We start from the raw sequence: 26,390 nt of genomic DNA, 5'->3' as shown, positions 1-26,390 counted from the left end.
AAAATATTTCATGCACTGTACAAAGTGATCTTGTGGGCCGGGGGGAAATCCTATTTTCCAAAGTCATTCTTGAAGCATAGTGGGGTCACCTGTTGTTAGCAGAAAGTGTCATGTTATTATTTTAATCATCACTAGTTCCAAGAAAAAGAAAGGACAAGGGACTAGCTAAAAGGAAAAAGCTCTGTGGCCTACTCTGTCACTTACTAACCTCTGTAAACACCCATTGCCATGTGAAGGTAGACACTATTCAGCTATTTTAAACATGGTACAATAATGAATGAATTCCTGAAATCAATGAAATAATTATATTATTCTAGACAAACAACTCAACAGTTTATCAGTTGTAAGTAGTGGTTTTCACACCATTCGCAACTAACTACAACCCCACTATTATTATATCCCCCAACCATCCTGCATTCAGTGGGAAAGTCCTGTTTTTTCTACAATGTCCCATTGTGGTGAGGGAGTTGGACGGAGCACACACCACTGCTCTGCATGTGCCCAACATCTATTCACCATGCCGGGAGAGCCTGGGGGCAGCGCAGCATCTTGGAAAATGCAGGGCAGACCCCCACAGTGACAAAAAAGGGGATTTCCCAGAGACTCTACCCCTTTTGCGGTTGCATGTGCACCTTCAGCACATGCACGATCCCACTCGGGGAACTACCCATGTTGGGAGGTATGTATCATTGATAAACAATGTAAAACAATCTGGTGTATGTTTCATGCTGCAGTTATTGCCTAATTGTTCTATTTGGCTATATGAAACATGTTCCATAACTATTAAACTCTACTAATTACCATGCAGTGAATACTCCATAGATATATTTGTCTTATCTATATTTTTATACTACCACCAGAAATGCTGAGAAACTGTCAACGGCAGCATGTAATGAGGGCCTCGGTATTCACAACAGGTCTCGACATCTACATTATGCCCACTGGCACCAGGGCCTGAGATAGCCTGTGGCGGCCCTAACTACACCTCAGTGTTTAAGTATATGCTGAAAAAATTGACAAAGTATTTTGACAATTCTTACTTTCTAATGACACATCATTGCAGAATGTGCCAATACACACAATTCAGACATTTGGGCTTTTCGAATGAAGTTGATGGTAATTCTAATATTATGCAGTAAATGTAAAATAATGAACAAATTATTATTATTTCTGTGACCATTTACTAGAATAATTTTATTTTCCAACAATTATTCAATAATTAAATATATTAACTGATTTGAAAATCATATTTTTTAAAATATTAGGAAAACATTTCAGTATACCAAAATCATTTCCCATATACTGCACATTCCCATTTATTCTGTATAACCTCCCTGCCAACAGATATATATTTTTAAAAATATATTATTTAAAATATAGTTCTTTTGCTACAATACAGTCACAAATAATATTTGTCATAATAAAATGTACAAAACAAAGTATAAAAAAGGGTCATTCAAGATTAATGAAGCACAGAAATGGGAATTATAAGGGGCTATTGTTATGAGCACTGTCATTGATAAAGAAGAACCATGTGACAAAATAGAAAGTTTAAACAAAGTTTAAACCAAATAAAAAGTTTAAACATACAAACAAAAAAATAAAACAAAGATTCCACAGAATGTATTTTATACTGTGCAGGTATTTATCATATCACAATCTGCCTTTTTTTGTTAGCTGAAATTGATAACACGGCACAGGTTCTTTTGGCTACAAACACATTGGTGTTAACATCCCACCTTGTATAATTCAGGTAAACCAAATTATTTTAATAAATTAGATTTTTTTGTGCTTCTTATTTGCATTGCACTGACATGTATTTTTTGAATGCTTCTTGTTCCATTTCATATCATTACCAACTTACATTTCTCTTCATAAAAGTGCATTGTAAAGGCAATGAGGTGCAGTTAAAAAGTATGTTGCTTAATATGCAAACTTACTCTGTCTCATGTTATTAAGGTGTCCATACACCTAAAGATTTATCTTCCAATCTGGCTGGTTGAATTGAAAATCTGATAATGGATGGGAGCAAATGACAGTTGACCATTTGAAATGGTCAACTGTCATTTTCTCCCGTCCATGCAATTTGCTCCCATCCATTACCAGATTTTCGTTCCAACCGGCCAGTTTGGAAGATAAATCTTTATGTGTATGTTTACACACAATGGAATACACTGCCGCTTTATAAATTAATGTTAATACGAATACGGGATGCAGTTAAAATGGCAGCTGTTGCGACCCCGGCGTTCAGGAGATCGACAGCTGACATTTTACAGATGGATGGAAGCCCAACATCTGCCTGGTATTCCCACTCAACTGGTGGGTCCACGTCACCAACAGAATAGAGGGAATAGAACCTGTGGCGAGCAAAGCCAGCCACTGAGTCCGAAGCTTGGTGAGCACAGCAAGCCCGCAAGGGGACTTGCAGCTGGGATTCCAGCAGACAGGGTGCTGCTTTTGGTGTACTGTTAGCCGCCATCAAGTCTTACGGTATATCATACCGGTTCCGTTAATACACGTATTTGGCTTTAACTGAAAAACTACAGTATTTTCTGTTTATCACAGACTCAAGTTCAAAAGACACAGACTGACTTGTTTATAAATGCATCACAATGATTGTTAAAAGCACATACCAAACATTATTAAACACACTAACACAGTATGTCAGCTTATACCATAGTATTTTACAGTTGGCAGCAAATGCAATAATAAAATAGGTCTGGGTATAACCAAAAGCCAGGGAGGGACTGCTTGCAAGTTTACAATCTGTATATAGACATTATAGTATGAAAGACAAAAAAAATCAAATGCTCATGTGTACAGTTTACATCAGTGGTTCTCAAACTGTGTGCCTTGGCACCCTGGGGTGCCTTGGGACACTTGCAGGGGTGCCCTAGGATGGTGGTCCATGACCAATTTAAAATATATAAGGTCAATGTAATAAGCAAAACCAGTGCTGGTGGCTGCCAATCCTAAAATATGCAGACAAACAGAAGTGAATCCTGGCCCTCGCCACATAACTGAGCCTAAACACAATTTACTTAATTAAAAAAAAATCTACATTTCTCAATAAGAAACGTTTGGCCTAGGGGTGCCGTAAAAATAATTCTGATACTCTAGGGTGCCGTGATTAAAAAGTTTGGGAACCACTGGTATACATCCATAGAAAGACAAATTCATTCTGTTTTACTGGTCAGAATATTGGGGGTAATTCAGAGTTGATCGCAGTAGCAAATTTGTAAGCAGTTGGGCAAAACCATGTGCACTGCAGGGGGGGCAGATATAACATTTGCAGAGAGAGTTAGATTTGTGTGGGTTATTTTGTTTCTGTGCATGGTGAATACTGGCTGCATTATTTTTACACAGCAATATAGATTTCAGTTTGAACACACCCCACCCAAATCTAACTCTCTCTGCACATGTTATATCTACCCCCCCTGCAGTGCACATGGTTTTGCCCAACTGCTAACAAATTTGCTGCTGAGATCAACTCTGAATTAGGCCCATTGACCAGCTGCAAATTTACCTTTGCTAAAGCTGAAGGATAAGTCAGCGAAACACGAAAGATGGGCTTCCTGTCATCCCCAAAACAGCTGTGGATCTACTGTGGACCCAATCCAATACCTGCCAATATAATTTGAGGTACCAACAGCTTCCAGTATGCATTGGAGGGGACAAGCAAATCTTGCATGGGTATTCCATCGCTAAAGGACCCTGGATTTCCCAGCATGGTCTGGTAATCATGCCATTAATACTGTAGCTGGATATTAATCCTATACCACTAACAATTGGAGAAAGCCTCTTTAAGATTACAACAGCAGCCTATTATAGCTTCACTCTTTTCAATAAAATGCCGGCAGCTCTATATACTGTAGATAGGTTGCACTGAAAGCTGTAATAGTGGTAAATAAAATACATATTCAAGGCATACGGAAATGCTTTCTCAAAAGTGTAACGCTACAATTTCGACACTACAGTTCAGGCACTAAAATGATTGTGGTAGCAAAATGTATGTCTTATGTAACAATAAGATACCTGCAAATGAGCTAAGTATGTAGTCTATATTCTACATTAAAAAAAAAATCTGTTCTCAGTTAAGACATTGGCCCTCATTCTGAGTTGATCGCTAGCTGCCATTGGTTGCTGCGTAGTGATCAGTTAAAAAAAGTCAAAACTGCACATGCGTATGCACCACAATGCGCACGCACGGCATACGGGTGCAAGGAGTATCGTGGTTTTGCACAGGTTCTAGTGACACTCAGTCGCACAGCCGATCGCAAGGAGATTGACAGGAAGTGAGAGTTTCTGGGTGTCAACTGACCGCTTTCTGGGAGTGTTTGGAAAAGCGCAGGCGTGGCCGGGCGTTTGCTGGGCGGGTATCTGATGTCATTACCGTGTCATTCGTCGCAGCAATCATCGCACAGAATAAGTAACTCCAGGGCTGGTCTTGTTCTGCACAAAATGTGTTTGCTGCCGCTTTGCTGCACAGGCGTTCGCACTCCTGCGGCGACTATGCGTTTGCATGGCTGCTAAAAGTAGCTAGCAGGCAATCCACTCAGAATGAGGGCCCTTGTGCATATTCTACTGTGGTTCATAGTTGCAGTTTTGTTGCCATTAGCCTTACCATTAATAAAATAATTAAATAGATACAGAGAAATTGCAGTTCATTTCACAATGAGAATCTATAGCAGCTCTATACAAGCACAAAGAGCTGCTATATTTAATCCCTAGAAAGTAGAAGAGGAATAAAACAAACACAATTCTTACCCACTATTATCATCCCTGTCATTTCATCGTGTAATGTGTCATAAATGTCTCATGACATTTTTAAGCACATTAATCATGGCCATTGAGAGACACTGGGGCTGAAATTTTAAATCAAGTAGGTGTTGTCTGGGGATCTTTGTCAAAATTAATATCAGACATGTATAATTAAGTGCGGACTGTGATGATAAATCATTGGCTGATACGACAGCAATGGATAAAACATTGCAATGTTTTAGAGCTTCCACTATGATAAATGTCTAGAGAGAACGGAATGACTCTGACGGTATCCAGAAAGAAAATAAAAATAAATCATGCTTAAGAAATTACGCTCATTAGAATTTTTGAAGCAGATGATTTCTGGAGGGGAGATTTTTTTTGTGCGTCTTCATTATACTTTATTATTATTATTATTATTACATTTTATTTATAAGTCACCACAAGTGTTTCGCAGCGCCGTACAAAGGACAGCACAGGGAGACAAAACTTAACATTACAGTAAATAAACAAAAACAGAGTACAGGTAACAAAGAGTACCATAATTCTCAAAACATAATACAGCTTAGCTGTAAGTAGCGAGTGAGTGATCAGCGCATTACTAGGAGCTGGTGGCCATAGATAGAGATGAGCCTTTACCAGCAGGAGAAAAAGCGGGTAAAGATGGTCGCTGAGTAGGAGAGGGTTGTGAGTGAAATGTGTCGAGAAGAGGGTTTTGACAACAAGAGGAAAGAGGGCCCTGCTCTGAGGAGCTAACAATCTAGTAGGAAGGGGCGACAGACAGATGACATGAGGTGCAAGCAAGCGGGAGGTAGCCTGGTGGCAGGATGTAAGCAAAGCAGAGATGGTCAAGGCATGAGGCAGGGGGATGGAGGAGCGGCCTCAGGACAACGTTATGCATCAGAAGGGTACGCTTTGATGAACAGGTGGGTTTTCAGTGCCCGTTTAAAGCTTTGCACGGTCGGGGGGAGTCTAATGGAGCGGGGGAGTGCATTCCTCTGAATGGGTACAGCACGGGCAAAATCTTGAACTCGAGCATGGGAAGCAGTGACCAGGGTAGAGGAGTGACATTGGTCATTGGCTTACCATAAGGGGTGGGAGGGTGTATGAAGAGAGAGGAGGTTGGAGATGTAGGGAACAGTGGAATTAGGGATGGCCTTGTATGTGAGGGTGAGGCGTTTGAAAAGGATTCTATAGGAGAATGGGTGCTGGAGTAGATTTTGATGAAGGGGGTGGCAGATGTGGAGTGACAGGAGAGGAAGATAAGCCTAGCTGCTGAGTTGAGGACATATTGGAGAGGAGAAAGATGGAAGCAAGTGAGGCCAGTGAGGAGAATGTTGCAGTAGTTGAGCAGCGAGATGACTAGTGAGTGGATGATAAGTTTAGTTGCACTCTGGGAGAGAAGTGGCCTGATGCAAGCAATGTTGCATAGCTGGAACCGACAGGATTGTGCCAGAGCTTGGATGTGGGGTTCAATGAAGAGGGAGGAGTCAAGAGTGATGCCCAAGCAGCAGAGTTGGGGAACGGGGTAGATGATGGTGTTGTCAACAGTGATAGAGATATTGGTAGGGGGTGTTACTCTAGCTGGGAGGAAGATAATGAGTTCAGTTATGTCTATGCTGAGCTTCAGAGAGTGCTCAGCCATCCAGGAGGATATGGCAAAGAGGCAGCTGGAAACCTGAGAGGACAGAGGGGGACAGATCAGGAGAGGTGAGGTAGAGTTGTGTGTCATCAGCACAGAGGTGGTATTGAAGGCCGAAGGAGTTAATAAGTGCACCCAGGCAAGAGGTGTACAGGGAGAACAGAAGGGGGCTGAGGACAGAACTCTGAGGGACACCAACAAGAATGATGGAAGGGTGTGGGTTGGTGCCAGAGGCAGACACAGAGAAGGAGCGGTTAGTGAGGTAAGAGGTAAACCAGTAAAGGCCAGTGCTAGAGAGGCCAATGTTTTGGAGTGTGTGGAGGAGAGGATGATCCACAGTGTCAAAGGCAGCAGAGAGGTCCAGAAGGATAAGCAGAGAGAAGTGGCCCCTGGATTTGGCCGAAAGCAGGTCATTGGTGACTTTCACAAGGGCAGTCTCAGTGGAGTGGGCGAAAGCCAGATTGTAGTGGATCAAGGATGGAGTTGTCAGAGAGGTAACTTGTGAGACGGTTGTAGACCAGTTGTTCAAGTAGTTTGGAGGCAAATGGGAGAAGAGAGATGGGTCAGTAGCTAGTGGGTGATGAAGGGCCGAGGTTAGGTTTTTTGAGAATAGGTGAGACCAGAGCATGTTTGAATGGTGAGGGAAAGATGCCGGTAGAGAGTGATAGGCTGAAGAGGTGAGCAAGGTGGGAGCAGGCAGTGGGGGAGAGGGAGCAGAGAAGATGGTAGGGGAAGCCTTCTGGATTGTCCAGGTGATTACAAACTGCAGATGGGTAGCAATGCTCTTTTTGGAGAGTAGCTGCTTTCTCCATGCAATCCTGCTATGCACACCATTGTTGTTCATTGTCCTCTTGATGGTGGACTCGTGAACATTAACATTAGCTAATGTGAGAAAGTCCTTCAGTTGCTTAGAGGCTGCCTTGGCTTCCTTTGTGACCTTGCAAACTATTAGACACCTTGCTCTTTGCGCTACCTTTGTTGGTTGACCACTCCTGGGGAGGGTAATAATGGTCTGGAATTTCCTCCATCTGTACACAATCTGTCTGACTGCTGATTGGTGGAGTCCAAACTCGTAAGAGATGGCTTTGTAACCTTTTCCAACCTGATGAGCATCAACAACTCTTCTGAGGTACTCAGAAATATCCTTTGTTTGTGGTATGATACACTTCCACAAACATGTGAACAGACATCGGGGCAGATGTATCAAGCCTGGAGAAGTGATAAAGCAGTGATAAAGAAGTGATAAGTGGAAGGTGATAACACACCATCCAATCATTACGGGTTTGAAAAATGACAGGAGCTGATTGGCTGGTGCGTTATCACCTTCCACTTATCACTTCTTTATCACTTCTCCTGGCTCAATACATCTGCCCCTTTGATAGATCCCTGTTCTTTTAAAAAAAGACAGGTTGTCCACTCACACCTGATTGTCACCCCCTAGATTGAAAATACCTGACTCTAATTTCACCTTCAAAATATCTGCTAAGCCTAAAGGTTCACATACTTTTGGCACTTACAGATATGTGATATTGGTTAATTTCCATCAATGAAATAATTAGCTTGTCTAATTTTTTGTCTAATATGTTTGATTTGGTTCTCTTTATCTACTTTTAGGACTTATAGAAATAAAAATTCTAAGGGTTCACAAACTTTCAACAAGGAGGAAGATAAACATACTGTAAATTAAAATGGATATGGGCCCCTGGGTCCGGGGGAGCCTCACACTGCACACCCTGCACCCAGAGGATACTTATTTTATAGTTTCATTCACCTTAAAGCTTTAATATACAGCTAGATAACTAGTGATGAGCGGGTTCGGTTCCTCGGAATCCGAACCCCCCCGAACTTCACCCTTTTTACACGGGTCCGAGGCAGACTCAGATCCTCCCGCCTTGCTCGGTTAACCCGAGCGCGCCCGAACGTCATCATCCCGCTGTCGGATTCTCGCGAGATTCGGATTCTATATAAGAAGCCGCGCGTCGCCGCCATTTTTCACTCGTGCATTGGAAATGATAGTGAGAGGACGTGGCTGGCGTCCTCTCACTTTGTTTCAGGGGGCTGCAGTGCAAATATCTTTATTCTGGGGACCAGCAGTATTATAGGAGGAGTACAGTGCAGAGTTTTGCTGACCAGTGACCACCAGTATTATACGTTGTCTGCCTGAAAAACGCTCCATATCTGTGCTCAGTGTGCTGCATATATCTGTGCTCACACTGCTTTATTGTGGGGACTGGGGACCAGCAGTATTATATAGGAGGAGTACAGTGCAGAGTTTTGCTGACCAGTGACCACCAGTATTATACGTTCTCTGCCTGAAAAACGCTCCATATGTGTGCTCAGTGTGCTGCATATATCTGTGCTCACACTGCTTTATTGTGGGGACTGGGGACCAGCAGTATTATATAGGAGGAGTACAGTGCAGAGTTTTGCTGACCAGTGACCACCAGGTTTATACGTTCTCTGCCTGAAAAACGCTCCATATCTGTGCTGCATTGTAGTATATAGTAGGAGTACAGTGCAGAATTTTGCTGACCACCAGTATATAATATATAGGAGTACGGTACAGAAGGCCACTGCTCTACCTACCTCTGCGTCGTCAAGTATACTATCCATCCATACCTGTGGTGCATTTCAGTTTTGCACAGTTTGCTGACCACCAGTATATAATATATAGCAGTACGGTACAGTAGGCCACTGCTCTACCTACCTCTGTGTCGTCAAGTATACTATCCATCCATACCTGTGGTGCATTTCAGTTTTGCACAGTTTGCTGACAACCAGTATATAATATATAGCAGTACGGTACAGTAGGCCACTGCTCTACCTACCTCTGTGTCGTCAAGTATACTATCCATCCATACCTGTGGTGCATTTCAGTTGTGCGCAGTATATATAGTAGTAGGCCATTGCTATTGATACTGGCATATAATTCCACACATTAAAAAATGGAGAACAAAAATGTGGAAGGTAAAATAGGGAAAGATCAAGATCCACTTCCACCTCGTGCTGAAGCTGCTGCCACTAGTCATGGCCGAGATGATGAAATGACATCAACGTCGTCTGCCAAGGCCGATGCCAAATGTCATAGTAGAGAGCATGTAAAATCCAAAACACAAAAGTTCAGTAAAATGACCCAAAAATCTAAATTAAAAGCGTCTGAGGAGAAGCGTAAACTTGCCAATATGCCATTTACGACACAGAGTGGCAAGGAACGGCTGAGGCCCTGGCCTATGTTCATGGCTAGTGGTTCAGATTCACATGAGGATGAAAGCACTCATCCTCTCGCTAGAAAAATGAAAAGACTTAAGCTGGCAAAAGCACAGCAAAGAACTGTGCGTTCTTCTAAATCACAAATCCCCAAGGAGAGTCCAATTGTGTCGGGTGCGATGACTGACCTTCCCAACACTGGACGGGAAGAGGTGGCGCCTTCCACCATTTGCACGCCCCCTGCAAGTGCTGGAAGGAGCACTCGCAGTCCAGTTCCTGATAGTCAAATTGAAGATGTCACTGTTGAAGTACACCAGGATGAGGATATGGGTGTTGCTGGTGCTGAGGAGGAAATTGACAAGGAGGATTCTGATGGTGAGGTGGTTTGTTTAAGTCAGGCACCCAGGGAGACACCTGTTGTACGTGGGATGAATATGGCCATTGACATGCCTGGTCAAATTACAAAAAAAATCACCTCTTCGGTGTGGAATTATTTTAACACAAATTCAGACAACAGGTGTCAAGCCGTGTGTTGCCTTTGTCAAGCTGCAATAAGTAGGGGTAAGGACGTTAACCACCTCGGTACATCCTCCCTTATACGTCACATGCAGCGCATTCATCATAAGTCAGTGACAAGTTCAAAAACTTTGGATGACAGTGGAAGCAGTCCACTGACCACTGAATCCCTTCCTCTTGTAACCAAGCTCCTGCAAACCACACCACCAACTCCCTCAGTGTCAATTTCCTCCTTACACAGGAAAGCCAATAGTCCTGCAGGCCATGTCACTTTCAAGTCTGACGAGTCCTCTCCTGCCTGGGATTCCTCCAATGCATCCTTGAGTGTAACGCCTCCTGCTGCTGGCGCTGCTGTTGTTGCTGCTGGGAGTCGATCGTCATCCCAGAGGGGAAGTCGGAAGACCACTTGTACTACTTCCAGTAAGCAATTGACTGTCCAACAGTCCTTTGCGAGGAAGATGAAATATCACAGCAGTCATCCTGCTGCAAAGCGGATAACTCAGGCCTTGGCAGCCTGGGTGGTGAGAAACGTGTTTCCGTTATCCACCGTTAATTCACAGGCAACTACAGACTTGATTGAGGTACTGTGTCCCCGGTACCAAATACCATCTAGGTTCCATTTCTCAAGGCAGGCGATACCGAAAATGTACACAGACCTCAGAAAAAGAGTCACCAGTGTCCTAAAAAATGCAGTTGTACCCAATGTCCACTTAACCACGGACATGTGGACAAGTGGAGCAGGGCAGACTCAGGACTATATGACTGTGACAGTCCACTGGGTAGATGTATTGCCTCCCGCAACAAGAACAGCAGCGGCGGCACCAGTAGCAGCATCTCGCAAACGCCAACTTGTTCCTAGGCAGGCTACGCTTTGTATAACCGCTTTCCAGAAGAGGCACACAGCTGACAACCTCTTATGGAAACTGAGGAACATCATCGCAGAATGGCTTACCCCAAATGGACTCTCCTGGAGATTTGTGACATCGGACAACGCCAGCAATATTGTGCGTGCATTACATCTGGGCAAATTCCAGCACGTCCCATGTTTTGCACATACATTGAATTTGGTGGTGCAGAATTATTTAAAAAACGACAGGGGCGTGCAAGAGATGCTGTCGGTGGCCCGAAGAAATGCGGGCCAATTTCGGCATTCGGCCACCGCGTGCCGAAGACTGGAGCACCAGCAAACAGTCCTGAACCTGCCCTGCCATCATCTGAAGCAAGAGGTGGTAACGAGGTGGAATTCAACCCTCTATATGCTTCAGAGGATGGAGGAGCAGCAAAAGGCCATTCAAGCCTATACATCTGCCTACGATATAGGCAAAGGAGGGGGAATGCACCTGACTCAAGCGCAGTGGAGAATTATTTCAACGTTGTGCAAGGTTCTGCAACCCTTTGAACTTGCCACACGTGAAGTCAGTTCAGACACTGCCAGCCTGAGTCAGGTCATTCCCCTCATCAGGCTTTTGCAGAAGAAGCTGGAGACATTGAAGGAGGAGCTAAAACAGAGCGATTCCGCTAGGCATGTGGGACTTGTGGATGGAGCCCTTAATTCGCTTAACCAGGATTCACGGGTGGCCAATCTGTTGAAATCAGAGCACTACATTTTTCGCCACTGTGCTCGATCCTAGATTTAAAACCTACGTTGGATCTCTCTTTCCGGCAGACACAAGTCTGCAGAGGTTCAAAGACCTGCTGGTGAGAAAATTGTCAAGTCAAGCGGAACGTGACCCGTCAACAGCTCCTCCTTCACATTCTCCCGCAACTGGGGGAGCCAGGAAAAGGCCAAGAATTCCGAGCCCACCCACTGGCGGTGATGCAGGGCAGTCTGGAGCGAATGCTGACATGTGGTCCGGACTGAAGGACCTGCCAACGATTACTGACATGTCGTCTACTGTCACTGCATATGATTCTCTCACCATTGAAAGAATGGTGGAGGATTATATGAGTGACCGCATCCAAGTAGGCACGTCAGACAGTCCGTACATATACTGGCAGGAAAAAAGGCAATTTGGAGGCCCTTGCACAAACTGGCTTTATTTTACCTAAGTTGCCCACCCTCCAGTGTGTACTCCGAAAGAGTGTTTAGTGCAGCCGCTCACCTTGTCAGCAATCGGCGTACGAGGTTACTTCCAGAAAATGTGGAGAAGATGATGTTCATCAAAATGAATTATAATCAATTCCTCCGTGGAGACATTCACCAGCAGCAATTGCCTCCAGAAAGTACACAGGGACCTGAGATGGTGGATTCCAGTGGGGACGAATTAATAATCTGTGAGGAGGGGGATGTACACAGTGAAAGGGGTGAGGAATCGGTGGATGAGGAGGAGGTGGACATCTTGCCTCTGTAGAGCCAGTTTGTGCAAGGAGAGATTGATTGCTTCTTTTTTGGTGGGGGCCCAAACCAACCAGTCATTTCAGTCACAGCTGTGTGGCAGACCCTGTCGCTGAAATGATGGGTTTGTTAAAGTGTGCATGTCCTGTTTATACAACATAAGGGTGGGTGGGAGGGCCCAAGGACAATTCCATCTTGCACCTCTTTTTTCTTTCATTTTTCTTTGCATCATGTGCTGTTTGGGAACTATTTTTTTGAAGTGCCATCCTGCCTGACACTGCAGTGCCACTCCTAGATGGGCCAGGTGTTTGTGTCGGCCACTTGTGTCACTTAGCTTAGCCATCCAGCGACCTTGGTGCACCTCTTTTTTTCTTTGCTTCATGTGTTGTTTGGGGACTATTTTTTTGAAGTGCCATCCTGTCTGACACTGCAGTGCCACTCCTAGATGGGCCAGGTGTTTGTGTCGGCCACTTGGGTCGCTTAGCTTAGTCATGCAGCGACCTCGGTGCAAATTTTAGGACTAAAAATAATATTGTGAGGTGTTCAGAATAGACTGAAAATGAGTGGAAATTATGGTTATTGAGGTTAATAATACTATGGGATAAAAATGACCCCCAAATTCTATGATTTAAGCTGTTTTTGAGGTTTTTTTGTTAAAAAACACCCGAATCCAAAACACACCCGAATCCGACAAAAAATTTTCAGGGAGGTTTTGCCAAAACGCATCCGAATCTAAAACACGGGCGCGGACCCGAATCCAAAACCAAAACACAAAACCCGAAAAATGTCCGGTGCACATCACTACAGATAACCAATGGGGTTTAGGTTAATGAATTGTATAATGCATGTAAAGCATTAAGGTGAATGAAACTGCTAAGGAGAGTGCAGGTTTCTCTGTATATGTATATTTCAGTTCGGTGACCACAGACCACCGCACCGCAATCTAGGGGTGGGGAGTACGTGAGTGCATCCATCTCCTGGGAATGGCGAGTGCAGTGGATTCCAGAATGTATGTATATATATATATATATATATATATATATATATATATATTATTGGAAAGCCACACATGCTGTATAAAATGCTGAACAGCAGTGTTATGATTTTTTACTGATAATTAACATAAAAATTCAAAGGACTACCCAAATAAAGAGGATGCGTTCATGTGACCGCCGTTTGGGATCCCGACAGTCACCATACCGACGCCGGGATCAAGAGAAATCAAAATGCTGGCAGACAGAATGCTGACCCACAGGGACTATTCCAACTAGTGGGTGTCCACGACACCAACAGAGTGGGAGTAGAACCTGTGGCGATCACAGCGAGTCACCAAGCCCGCTGCGTGGCTTTGTTGCGCTTGCATCCCTGCCGGCATTCTGCTACCGGGATCCCGGGGGTTGGTATACTGACCTACCGGGATCCCGAGCCTCGGTCTCCCAGCCCCAACCCAAATAAAGCCAAAAAGATCCAGCAACCTTACAAGTCTACATATGTTACATTCAGATCTATTTTTCTATAGAACCTGCTGTAAATAGATTGTTTTATATTAAGCACCCACACATGTGATTATATTTCACAGTTTTCATCAAACCAGCTAAACACACAGCACCTCTGAGGATTTGGTAGGTTTTTTTCTCTGTAGAAAAATTACTGATACCGATGTGAAAAAAAATATATAAATTGAAACAGAGTGCTAGGAACATAACCACCAAAGGAATCTTAAGACAAACATCACAAACTACATTATGGATATACTGTAGTGATAAACGACTGCTCTGGGCTTCTACAGGCTCTGCTGTTATTATTTCTGTGTGATAAGGAGGTATTCATTTTGTTGGCAAATTACTTGGGTGAGTCATCATGTATAATATAACTAAATGTCGTTCTCTATGACTATGGACCAAATAGCTGAGGATCAAGCATGAAAATAAAAATACTGAACTCTATTTAAAGTACAGAAAATAATAAAATGATAAACTCATTCCATGTTTCGTTGCAGTGGACGTATCACCACACATTCAAAATGAACACTATATTTAATGAAAAAATATTCATATATTGTGGTCATGTGATCCACAAGTATTTTTTTTAGTTATTAATTTTATTCTATAGTGCTCATAAATTATGTTTATGTTTACATTTGCTATTACTTTTAGGTCAGAGTTAACAATGTCATATCTTTAAATGTAATTTATGTTTACTCAAGGTTGCCAACTTTGGGGGTCATACTGACCTGATCGCACACTAGGTTTTTTCACTGCGCTGCGATCAGGTCACAACTGCACATGCGTATGCACCGCAATGCACAGGTGCGTCGTATGGGTACAAAGCGGATCGTTGCTGTGCGATGGATTTAATGAAGCATCCATTCACACAGTCGATCGCAAGGAAGAGGGCGTTTATGGGTGGCAACTGACCGTTTTCTGGGAGTTGTTGGAAAAACACAGGCGTGTCCATGCGTTCGCTGGGAGGGTTTCTGATGTCAATTCCGGTCTTGGACAGGCTGAAGCGATCGCAGCGACTGAGTAAGTTCTGGGCTACTCAGAAACTGCACATATCTTTTTAGTACCGCTCGGCTGCACATGCGTTCGCACACTTTCAAAGCAAAAAAACACTCCTATATAGGCAGCGACTATCTGATCACAGCACTGCAAAAAATAGCTAGGTTGGAATGACCCCCTTTGTGTGATACCTGACTAGGTGATCCTGGAGAAAGTCCCTGGGCAACTGCGGGTGGTATGACACAGTGAAATGAGGATTTTAGCAGTAGGAGGTGGGTCCACAATGATGCAAATCAACACAGTTTTGCTGCATGCCAGTCTAACTTTGGGGGGATTTTTACACATGTGCAGTAGCCAAAACATCACACAGCTGCAGAAACACAGGCATTGCGTATGCCTCTGAATCAGTGATTGCTAATTGTGCTGAGGTTTTCTTTACAGTTGTTTAGTTTGGTTTTCCTGTATATTGTCTATTAGAGGTGTGTTTTCCACATAGTCTGTTTTATTTTATAGTGCGAGTGTGGTGTGGTTTAGGGTTTATATTTTTGTTTGTACAGTCATATGCGGTGAGAGAAATAGCAATACTCTATAGCCCAATGGGTATGGGACTCAGGGTTGACACCAATTAGGTTGTCACCCAATGGTCGACAGTGGCTAGGTCGACACTAGAAATAGGTGGACATGGCCATTAGGTCGACAAGAACAAGGTCGACATGTAAAAAGGTCGACATGAGTTTTTTATGTTTTTTTGGTGTCGTTTTCTCCGTCAAGTGACCGGGAACCCCAATTAGTGCACCGCGTACCCTTGCATGGTTCACTTCGCTTGCCATGCTGTGGGCAAGGTGCTTCGCTCCGCTACCGCTGCGCTCAGCACAGGTTACCGTTCCCAGTTGTAGTCCATGTGGATCGTAAAGCATGAAAAAGTGCCCCCAAAAAATGTGAAAAACTGTGATTTTTGTATTTATCTCAAATATAAATGGATACACGCTATTTGCACAAATATGATGAATGCGCCTGGATTGAGGTAATGCAATATCCTTTGTTGGTGCTATCACCTGCATTACCTAACCACTTAATAACGTGCATTACCTAACCACTTCTGATAGCGAACTAATCTCTGAAGCCAGTAGTTGCTTTCTTGATTACATACAGTATATATTTTGTTTTTGCTGTATTATAGGTTTTATTACTTTATTGAAACGCAAAGGCAAATGTATTTTGCAAGCAATTGGTTAAAAACAATGGCCCTCATTCCGAGTTGTTCGCTCGTTCTTTTTCATCGCATCGCAGTGAAAATCCGCTTAGTACGCATGCACAAAGTTCGCACTGCGACTGCGCCAAGTAACTTTACTATGAAGAAAGTATTTTTACTCACGGCTTTTTCTTCGCTCCGGCGATCGTAATGTGATTGACAGGAAATGGGTGTTACTGGGCGGAAACACGGCGTTTCAGGGGCATGTGACTGAAAACGCTACCGTTTCCGGAAAAAACGCAGGAGTGGCCGGAGAAACGGTGGGAGTGCCTGGGCGAACGCTGGGTGTGTTTGTGACGTCAACCAGGAACGACAAGCACTTAACTGATCGCACAGGCAGAGTAAGTCTGGAGCTACTCTGAAACTGCTAAGTAGTTAGTAATCGCAATATTGCGAATACATCGGTCGCAATTTTAAGAAGCTAAGATTCACTCCCAGTAGGCGGCGGCTTAGCGTGTGTAACTCTGCTAAATTCGCCTTGCGACCGATCAACTCGGAATGAGGGCCAATGTATTCAATTATTAACAGTTATTTATATAGCACACAAATATTCTGTAGTGCGTTGTTGCCATATAGGTAATTGTTTAAAGAAAATATAATTTAGTAAATTTAGTAGGTATTAGGGTTAAAGGAAATTGTTCGAATTAAATATCATAGATTAATAGCAAAACTAATATTAACCACAGTTACTTGATTCTATATTTTGTAATAAGGAATAGATTGAATAGCTTTGAATGTATAGGACAATTGTTAGATAGATAATTAAGTAAGCTATGTTCGTATTTGTGTGCATACAGGGCCTGATTTGGATTTCCAAGCAAAGCAGAAAAAGCAAGTAAGTTTGTATCTGGAAGGCGCGCACTGGCCCTAGTCTAAATACGGTGGTGGTGGTGGTGGTGGTGGTGGTGGTGGTGGTGGTACTGTTTCTTGCACACAGCACTAAAATATCTAGTTATGGCACTGGGTAAAAGCAGAGCAGTTTCTAGACAATTTGTCTCCCAGTGTGAACAGTAGAAAAATGCACATCTGCGCATGCGCATACAAGAGTACGCACATGTGCAAGGTCCTAAACTGCTTTCTCTGCAGAACGCAGTTTAAGACCTGGAGGGGGGCAGGAATGGGGCATCGAATCCGTGTTATCTGGGCGTTGATGCTCCCTTTAATGGACGTGGTCCGGAAAAAGCGGGTTGTGTCCGGACCGTTGCTGGGGCAGGTCACGGCAGATGCCTGGCGTCACACGCAGCAGCTGCAACCAAAAACATGGCAGATAGCCATCTGCCGTAGGAAGGTGGCTATTTGAATCATGCAAAAGCATCAGCACCATGTGATGCTTTCGCATGTCTGCGGGGGGGCATGACCTGGCAGGTGGGGTGGACTTGCCCTCTGCTGGGCGTCCCCCTGCATGTCAAAGAATTTGATCATAGATATGTGTTTTATCGCACATCTACGATCAGGTCTGAATTACCCGCATAAATTTGAGACATTTTAATGTAAGTAAATATTAATCCATAGTTCTTGGCGTCACCCGAGGAGCACCCGTAGCAAATACGGTAAAAAGTGAAAGGACCATTTTTGTAGTTTATTAAATTCTACACACTGGAGATGCATTCCAAATTTTGATCCAATTGCAGGTTTGGGCGTTATCGTTCACGCAACGCAAGCCATGTAATTATGGCAACCCCTTTTTCATCCCCTTAGGGGAGGTTTATTAAAATTCTAAAAAGTTTCAGCTTCCTAACATATCGGGAAGTAAGAGAATTAGGGGGACATGTACTTAGCAGTGATAAAAGTGGATAAGTGAGCCAGTGGAGAAGTTGCCCATGGCAACCAATCAGCTGCTCTGTATACTTTTATAGTATGCAAATTATAAATGTTACATCAATGCTGATTGGTTTCCATGGGCAACTTCTCCACTGGCTCACTTCTCCACTTTTATCACTGCATAGAACATGTACCTCTTAGTCATGAGTCAATCAGTCAGTGAGTGAGTGAGGGCTTTTGCATTTATATATATATAGATAAGCAATTTGGAATAGGATGAGATGTCTTCCAATGGCTGATAACAATATACAATGCAAAGAGACTAAATTATAACAAGAGACATACTGGTCTATGCACTAAGCCTTGTAGAGAGATAAAGTAGTTCCAACCAAACATATCATAACTGCAATGTTACAAGCTGTTTGAAAAAAAACAAACAGTTAAGCTGGGTATACACTTGTCCAATCCTCACGAGATCCGACTCCTCATTAACCAGTTTCCCGACACTGGACAAGTGTGTACCCTCCGCCGAATGACCTGCACACCTGATCCTGGTCGCTTGTCAGGTCTTCTGGTTTTTAAACATGCCTAAAAACTAGGAGACCTGACCACGGACCAGGTAACCGATAGTGTAGTGTGTAGGCTGTAGAGACCAGAGCTGGCGACCAATCTCTGGTCCCAACTGACCAGCACAATATCAGTGTGGTGACAGTGCGGTATCTGGAGGGATCCTTACATGTCCAGAGCTGCTGCGGGACATGGCAGTGTTGGCGGGTACCGGTGTAGAGTATGGCAGCAGAGGTGGCAAAGGTAAACGTATATAAAAGATAAAGGTAAAGAGGTAAGATAAAGATGCCTTGATAAAGGGACCCTCTCATACCACCTTTTATCTTTTATATATGTTTTTGTGGTGTCCATCTGAACACACATTGGTGGTCATTCCGAGTTGTTCGCTTGGTAATTTTCTTCGCATCGCAGCGATTTTCCGCTAATTGCGCATGCGCAATGTCCGCACTGCGACTGCGCCAAGTAAATTTGCTAAGAAGTTTGGTATTTTACTCACGGCATTACGAGGTTTTTTCATCGTTCTGGTGATCGTAATGTGATTGACAGGAAGTGGGTGTTTCTGGACGGAAACTGGCCGTTTTATGGGAGTGTGTGAAAAAACGCTACCATTTCTGGGAAAAACGCGGGAGTGGCTGGAGAAACGGAGGAGTGTCTGGCCGAACGCTGGGTGTGTTTGTGACGTCAAACCAGGAACGAAACTGACTGAACTGATCGCAGTGGCAGAGTAAGTCCCGAGCTACTCAGAAACTCCAAAGAAATTTCTATTCGCAATTTTGAGAATCTTTCGTTCACAATTTTGCTAAGCTAAGATTCACTCCCAGTAGGCGGCGGCTTAGCGTGTGCAATGCTGCTAAAAGCAGCTTGCGAACGAACAACTCGGAATGAGGGCCATTGTTGTGTGTTTGTGTATGCTTTTATTTTGTATATTAAAAGGTTTTTATAAATTTGGAAACATCATTTTTTGCCAATATTGGAACAATGGAGGAAAATAAACCGAGAGGCGTTTAAAAGACCATTGATATCTGTGAGTACTGGTACGCACCGTTGTGTCACTTTAAAGGTACCTTGATACATATGTTGCCATAATACACACTGTGAGTTTTGGTACGCTATACAGGTTGAGTATCCCATATTCAAATATTCCGAAATACGGAATTTTTTGAGTGAGGTGAGATTTTGAAATCTTTGTTTTCTGATGGCTCAATGTGCACAAACTTTGTTTAATACACAGTTATTAAAAAGATTGTATTAAATGACCTTTAGGCTATTTTGTATAAGGTGTATATGAAACATAAATGAATAGTGTGTATGTACACAAACTTTGTTTAATGCACAAAGTTATTAAAAATATTGGTTACAATTACCTTCAGGCTGTGTGTATAAGGTGTATATGTAACATAAATGCATTCTATGCCTAGATTTGGGTCCCATCGCCATGATATCTCATTATGATATGCAATTATTCCAAAATATGGAAAATACCGATATCCAAAATACTTCTGGTCCCAAGCATTTTGGATATGGGATACTCAACCTGTACCAGAATTGAAATCCACCCAAAGAATTTTATAGAGTGTAGTATACAGTGCATATTCTGGGAACATATTACACATTGCATTTTCTATTTATTTTGCATATCTACTGTGCTGAGAACCTGCTGAAGAAACATCACTACCAAGTACAAGATTAGTGAACAAGAAAATAATTTAATGAAAGTCAAGATCCTTTTATTTATAAATATATATATATATATATATATATATATATACACATATATATATATATATATATATATAGTCTTACTTCACAATTTTGGGGCGTGTCTGAGTCTGCAACTGTCTCTGTGTACATAGTTAAACATCTAGGTTTTCGCAGCCATACTGCATACCATAGGGCTAATGAGAATTTTGATAATTGTCTAATCTGCAACCAACATTGCATATTTCTAAACAGCCATTGGGACTCGCAAAGCCACTGGTGGGTGAATCAATACAAATCCAGGCTGCTGCATACAGTTGCTGTGTACACATTAACAGCTGCAGTGACATTAGCGTACATCTCTGAATCAAGCTCTAAGTCTCTGATTCAAGCACTTAAAATGTAAATGAAGGAGTTGTGAGGGAAGCTGATGCAGAGGATATGAATGGTACTTATTCTTCAGGATCAATCTTCAGCATACAGTACTTGCTAACATTGTTTTTCTCCTCTTTGAGAGAAGCCATGAGAGAAGATGAAGCTGACAGATGTGGGGGTGAGGGTGGGCTCCACCCCCAACAATGCAAAATGCTGCAATTCATGGATCCATATGGAGGGGTGGAGCTAAATAATATGATTCACATAATTTAGCTGCACTCCCTCCACACAGACCTAAATTTCCTTGTTTTATCTTCTTATCCTGCCTGCTTCATTAGGAAGTGGGTGGGATGCGGGAGATCTGCCTACTTTACCGGAGGACTTGCAGGGGACTACCAGAAAATCATGAGTCTTCTTCAACTTCCAGGAGTGTACAGGGATTTTGAAAGTATATGGGACACTTAGTAAGGTTCTCAGGCCACCTACTAATAACATATAATGTAGAAAAAATGTTTCAATATTCCGTTATTAGTAAAAGACGGCACAACTAAATTTCATCTACAAGAACTCCAAAATTGCCAAACAGACCTGCACCACAAATCTTATTAGGACATTAATTTGTGTATTGAGGAATACAGGTTATAATTACAGTATGTGGAGTTACTATAATATGTCTTTAATTAGGTACATCAATGAATTACACAAGTTCTATAGCTGTTTAAAAGCAGGTGATACACAGTCTTGAAATCATCCAGCCACAGACCCAGTGTAATTCATGTGTGTCCCTGACTAATGGGATATTTTAGCAACTTATACTAATAAACAACATAATACAACTTCATTATCCTTGTGGGAAATACAATAAATGTCTTATTTGTAGTAAGAGCGAGATAAAAACTTCTCTGTGCTGCCATCACTCATTTTTACTCTCCAGCTCATAAATGGTTACCTTTATATTAACTAACCTAATTCTTTATTATTGTTGTTTCTTTCCAAGCATATCACTGTCTGCCTGTATGTTCTGGTCACTGGTTTTCAATTACATGTTTAAAGGAACATAATCTGCTTCATTAATTCTTAATGTTGCCAGCTTTCCATTGATGTAAAATCTTATTTAGAATTCAAAGGATCCACTTGAATCAAGCCCTGTCCTCCAAAACAATCAGGAAAAAGCAAGAGAAACTTGTCCCCAAGAACTGATTAAAACAATTTTCAATCACTTCCCCAAAGATAACACATTTGTTGCTATGTATTGTGCAAATGGAAAATAGATTATGTTTCTCTCTCTGGCGGAGAACATGAAAGTGATTACAATTTAAATATTATGGTTTCTTATCTTTTTATGCACTTCCTGGCTGAAGCTACATGAATTGGAAATCTCAAACATTGAGGTTTAACTTAATCAACACAGGAAGGAACTAGTTAAAATGGAAAATATTACCCGTTGTTCCACTGTACATATATACACACAATAAGCATAATAGCGCTAATTTACCACAAACAGGCTATAAAATCAACAACATAAAGAACTTTCACAATACTTTGTATAAGTACCATTTTCTTCTGTATAAACCACCTACTGTACTCATTTACTCATTTAAATGCATTGTACATTTAAAACCTAAAATAGCTGCGCTACCTATGCTATGGTTGGCCAGATCATTACATGCTCTGTTCTTCTGTTACTGGTGTATTTATAACTGTTAAGTCATTTATCAAAGGCTTTGAAATAAATGGGACCAATTTTTATCATATATAATATGTTTTTTAATTGACTATGTGCATGAAAAATGTGTATCCATATTACACTATTTGTGCAATCCTGACTTGTGAAGACAGATACACTTACAATGTAATTACATACATTATGTGCCCTTTACTTAGAGGTAGAAACATTTGGAGATACACGTTTTTAGATACATGTTGATGAGGATCGTTATCCCGGAACCCCTGCAGTTAAAAATATATTTTTTTTAAATATATAATAAAATGGCATGCCTTACACAAACACACACACTGACACACATACACAACACCCACACACACACACATAAGTGTTCACATCATAGGGGGTCATTCCGAGTTGTTCGCTCGTTATTTTTTTTTCGCAACGGAGCGATTAGTCGCTAATGCGCATGCGCAAAGTCCACAGTGCGACTGCGCCAAGTAAATTTGCTATGCAGTTAGGAATTTTACTCACGGCATTACGATGTTTTTTCTTCGTTCTGGTGATCGTAATGGGATTGACAGGAAGTGGGTGTTTCTGGGCGGAAACTGGCCGTTTTATGGGTGTGTGGGAAAAAACGCTACAGTTTCTGGGAAAAACGCGGGAGTGGCTGGAGAAACGGAGGAGTGTCTGGGCGAACGCTGGGTGTGTTTGTGACGTCAAACCAGGAACGACAAGCACTGAACTGATCGCACTGGCAGAGTAAGTCTCGAGCTACTCAGAAACTGCACAGAGATGTCTTTTCGCAATATTGCGAATCTTTCATTAGCAATTTTGATAAGCTAAGATTCACTCCCAGTAGGCGGTGGCTTAGCGTGTGCAAAGCTGCTAAAAGCAGCTTGCGAGCCAACAACTCAGAATGACCCCCATAGCCTGGACTAATCATGGCAATCAAGAGGTAACAAAAAGCATGGAGTACACCAGCAAAAGCTGCTGCCAGCAAAGGGCTATAACAGTGTTTGGACTGGTGACACTTTATAGCTCTTCACTGTTCAGCATGGGGTTGAACTCCCCAGGGGTATTGGGCCTGCAAGAAATATGTGAGCCTCCCTAGAAGAAACTGCCCTGTGCTGAAGCATTAGAACGTGCCTAGTGGATGCTGGGATAATACGTAATCAGCTGAAACATGCACAATAACACTCTCCTCTGGTCTCCAAACCTCCTCTGGTCTCCAAACCTTCAAGCGTTCCCTGAAAACTCACCTCTTTAGGCAAGCGTATCAAATTCCAGCACCGCCCACATAACTTTCATAAACCTTGCATCCACTCTGCACAGTCCACACATATCCTCACATGTCCTCTCATTCTTCACTTTCCCTTCCTCTCGAACCCGGTTCACCATTGCTGTATGACCATATCATACAGCCCACCAAGAACCTTTGCAATCTGGCGGACAACTATGCAATAGATAGCACCTTTCCTTGTGTATACATGCATATTTCCCTATAGACTGTAAGCATGCGAGCAGGTCCTTCCTACCTCTATGACTGTTTGTTATCACCCAGTTTGTTATATCATTGTTATTTCCAATTGTAAAGTGCAACGGAATTTGCTGCGCTATATAAGACACTGTTAATAAATAAATAATAAATAAATAAACATAGATTTCAAAAATGTTCATGGTGCCCCGGCAGCCCTAAACCTCTACAGCACGAGCCATTCTGCTCAGGCAGCCATGGGTATACTGACACTTACCGTACAGTTCTAGAAGTGCCAACATACTCAAGCCATTTAATGCTACCATGTCTAGCTGGCATTAGTGCATCTGCATGGGGGTAGTTTTTTCTAATGGAGAACTCACATTTTTGTTTAATATTAAGAGTATAAAATATTATTTGTCATCAGCTTGTTGATGCCCGAGGATAGATATGCTTAATGTGTATCTTAGTGTACTTTTATATGTATCTGCATATAGATGCATTTACTGTACATGCTTATTTTAAACAGCACATACAGTATGTACATTATAACTAGAGATATGTGGCAGGCACTCTTCGTGTTTTGTGTTTTAGTTTTGGATCTGTATCTCTGTTCGTGTTTTGGATCTAGATTGGTTTTGCCAAAACCACCCTTTCGAGTTTTGGTTTTGGTTCTGGATGATTTTTGGAAAAAAAACTTAAAAGCAGCTAAAATCACAGAGTTGGGGGTAATTTTGATCCTACAGTACTATTAACCTCAATAACATTCAATTCCACTCATTTCCAGTCTATTCTGAACACCTCACAATATTGTTTTTTGGCCAAAAGGTCACAACGAGGCAGCTGGATGACTAAGCTAATCGACACAAGTGGGTGGCACAAACACATGGCCCATCTAGGAATGGGGGTGCAGTGGCAGACAGGATGGCAGTTTTCAAAACTAGGTCCCAAAGAGCACATAATGCAAAAAAAAGAGGTGCCAGATGGAATTGTACTTGGGCCCTCCCACCCACCTTTATGTAGTTTAAACAGGACATGCACAGTTTAATAAACCCATCCTTTCAGCGACAGGCGGTCCCCCTGGAAAAAGCTTGCCAAGATCTCCTGATCACAGCTAGCTACAAACATACCACCTCCTTCTTTGATGACTATTTATATTAGCGTGGAACAGAAAGGACTTCAATCAAGCAAATATATAATTACCACATTACAGGACAAACTAAAAAACTAGGGGCCAAAGCCTCCGAATTTGTACCCATTCTCCATTTTCAGGGATTAAGATAATCTCGAATTTAATGCTGGGATGCAAATAAGATTGCATATTTGCCCCTCCATGGAGTCTGGAGACTTACTTTATGAAAACCTTGTCAAGATTGCATATTTGCCCCTCCACGGAGTCTGGAGACTTATTTTGTGAAAACCTTGTGGGTTTCTTTTTACCCATTTTTTATTGCATTTTTATTTACATAATTTGTGGCAGATGCCTTATTGTAATTTTTCACAGCTCACATTTACACGCATGTGAGCCAGGGCCGGTTCTTAGTCTTGTTGCGCCCCGGGCAAAATATGGGGGCGTGGCTTTGAATGGGGGCGTGGTCACGACGCTGAAAGAAAAAGAAAAAGAAAAAAAAAGTATACTTACCATCCCCGTTCCTGATCCAGACCGCTGCAGACCCCCATCCGCCGGCGGCGCCACTCTTCTCCTCTCTTCAATCTATGGGAGAGACGTTATTACGTCTCTCCCATAGAACAGCATAGACACTAGAGGTCAATTATGACCCCTAGTGTCTGTGCCACTATGCTGTGCGGTGCGCGATGACGTCATCGCGCATCGCACAGCAAAGGTCCTCTACATGAAGGGAAACTAGACCGTAGCGTCTAGTTTCCCTTCATGGAGAGGACCTTTGCTGTGCGGTGCGCGATGACGTCATCACGCACCGCACAACTAAGGTCCTCTCAATGAAGGGAAACTAGACGCTACGCATCTGGTTCCCTTCAAAGCGGGGGGGCACAGCAGGGCACTGCGGGGGGCACAGTGGCGGTTCTTGCCCTGGTGCGGCGCCCTCCGGAAGGCGGCGCCCCGGGCAAAAGTACCGCTTGCCCGTGGCAAGAACCGCCACTGATGTGAGCATACCTGTGTGTCCCAGCTACACACATATGAGCATACCTGTGTGTCTTGTTTATTTTATTCATATTTTATTTTTAAATAAAGCAGTCCCTTAGATGTTTTAACAGCCCCTCCTGAGCCCCCACAGCAGCCCTGTGTTGGGCAAGATTAGTTTGGGTGGGTTCGGTACAGTACTAAGCAGGACAGTGCAGTAATTTTTTTGTTATTGAACCCCTGCCCTAGTGGAGCTTAACGCTCTACAGTCCAAACTCATTTCATACTATAAGTAGGTCTGTGGGAGGAAGCAATGCTAATCTCTGTGCCCACAGCATGCCTCAGCCTGGCAAGCCAGACTCCCATTTTGGTCCTTATTCATTAACTGTTTGTGCCTCTAGTGCTGCAGTGCAATGGAAAGCTGATGCAATGCAAGATCAATGAAACTCTGTTCTTCTAACTCCGCAAGGTCTTGCGCTAACCATATGCAGCCACTAGGAAAAGAACTCTGAACAATAAATGCGCATCTTG

At 42.7% G+C, this 26,390-nt stretch overlaps 1 protein-coding gene across 2 annotated transcripts in view; it reads right to left on the bottom strand.

Moving 5' to 3' along the window:
* The window catches only part of TMEM132B (transmembrane protein 132B), a 926,737-nt gene that overhangs the window by 18,767 nt on the left and 881,580 nt on the right, over positions 1-26,390 (bottom strand). The gene's annotated exons all lie outside the window — the stretch shown is intronic.

The sequence above is a fragment of the Pseudophryne corroboree genome, chromosome 1, assembly GCF_028390025.1.
Source record: "Pseudophryne corroboree isolate aPseCor3 chromosome 1, aPseCor3.hap2, whole genome shotgun sequence".
NCBI lineage: Eukaryota > Metazoa > Chordata > Amphibia > Anura > Myobatrachidae > Pseudophryne > Pseudophryne corroboree.
Note: the sequence above shows the minus strand (reverse complement) of the source record. Positions and strands in the feature narration are given on the sequence as shown.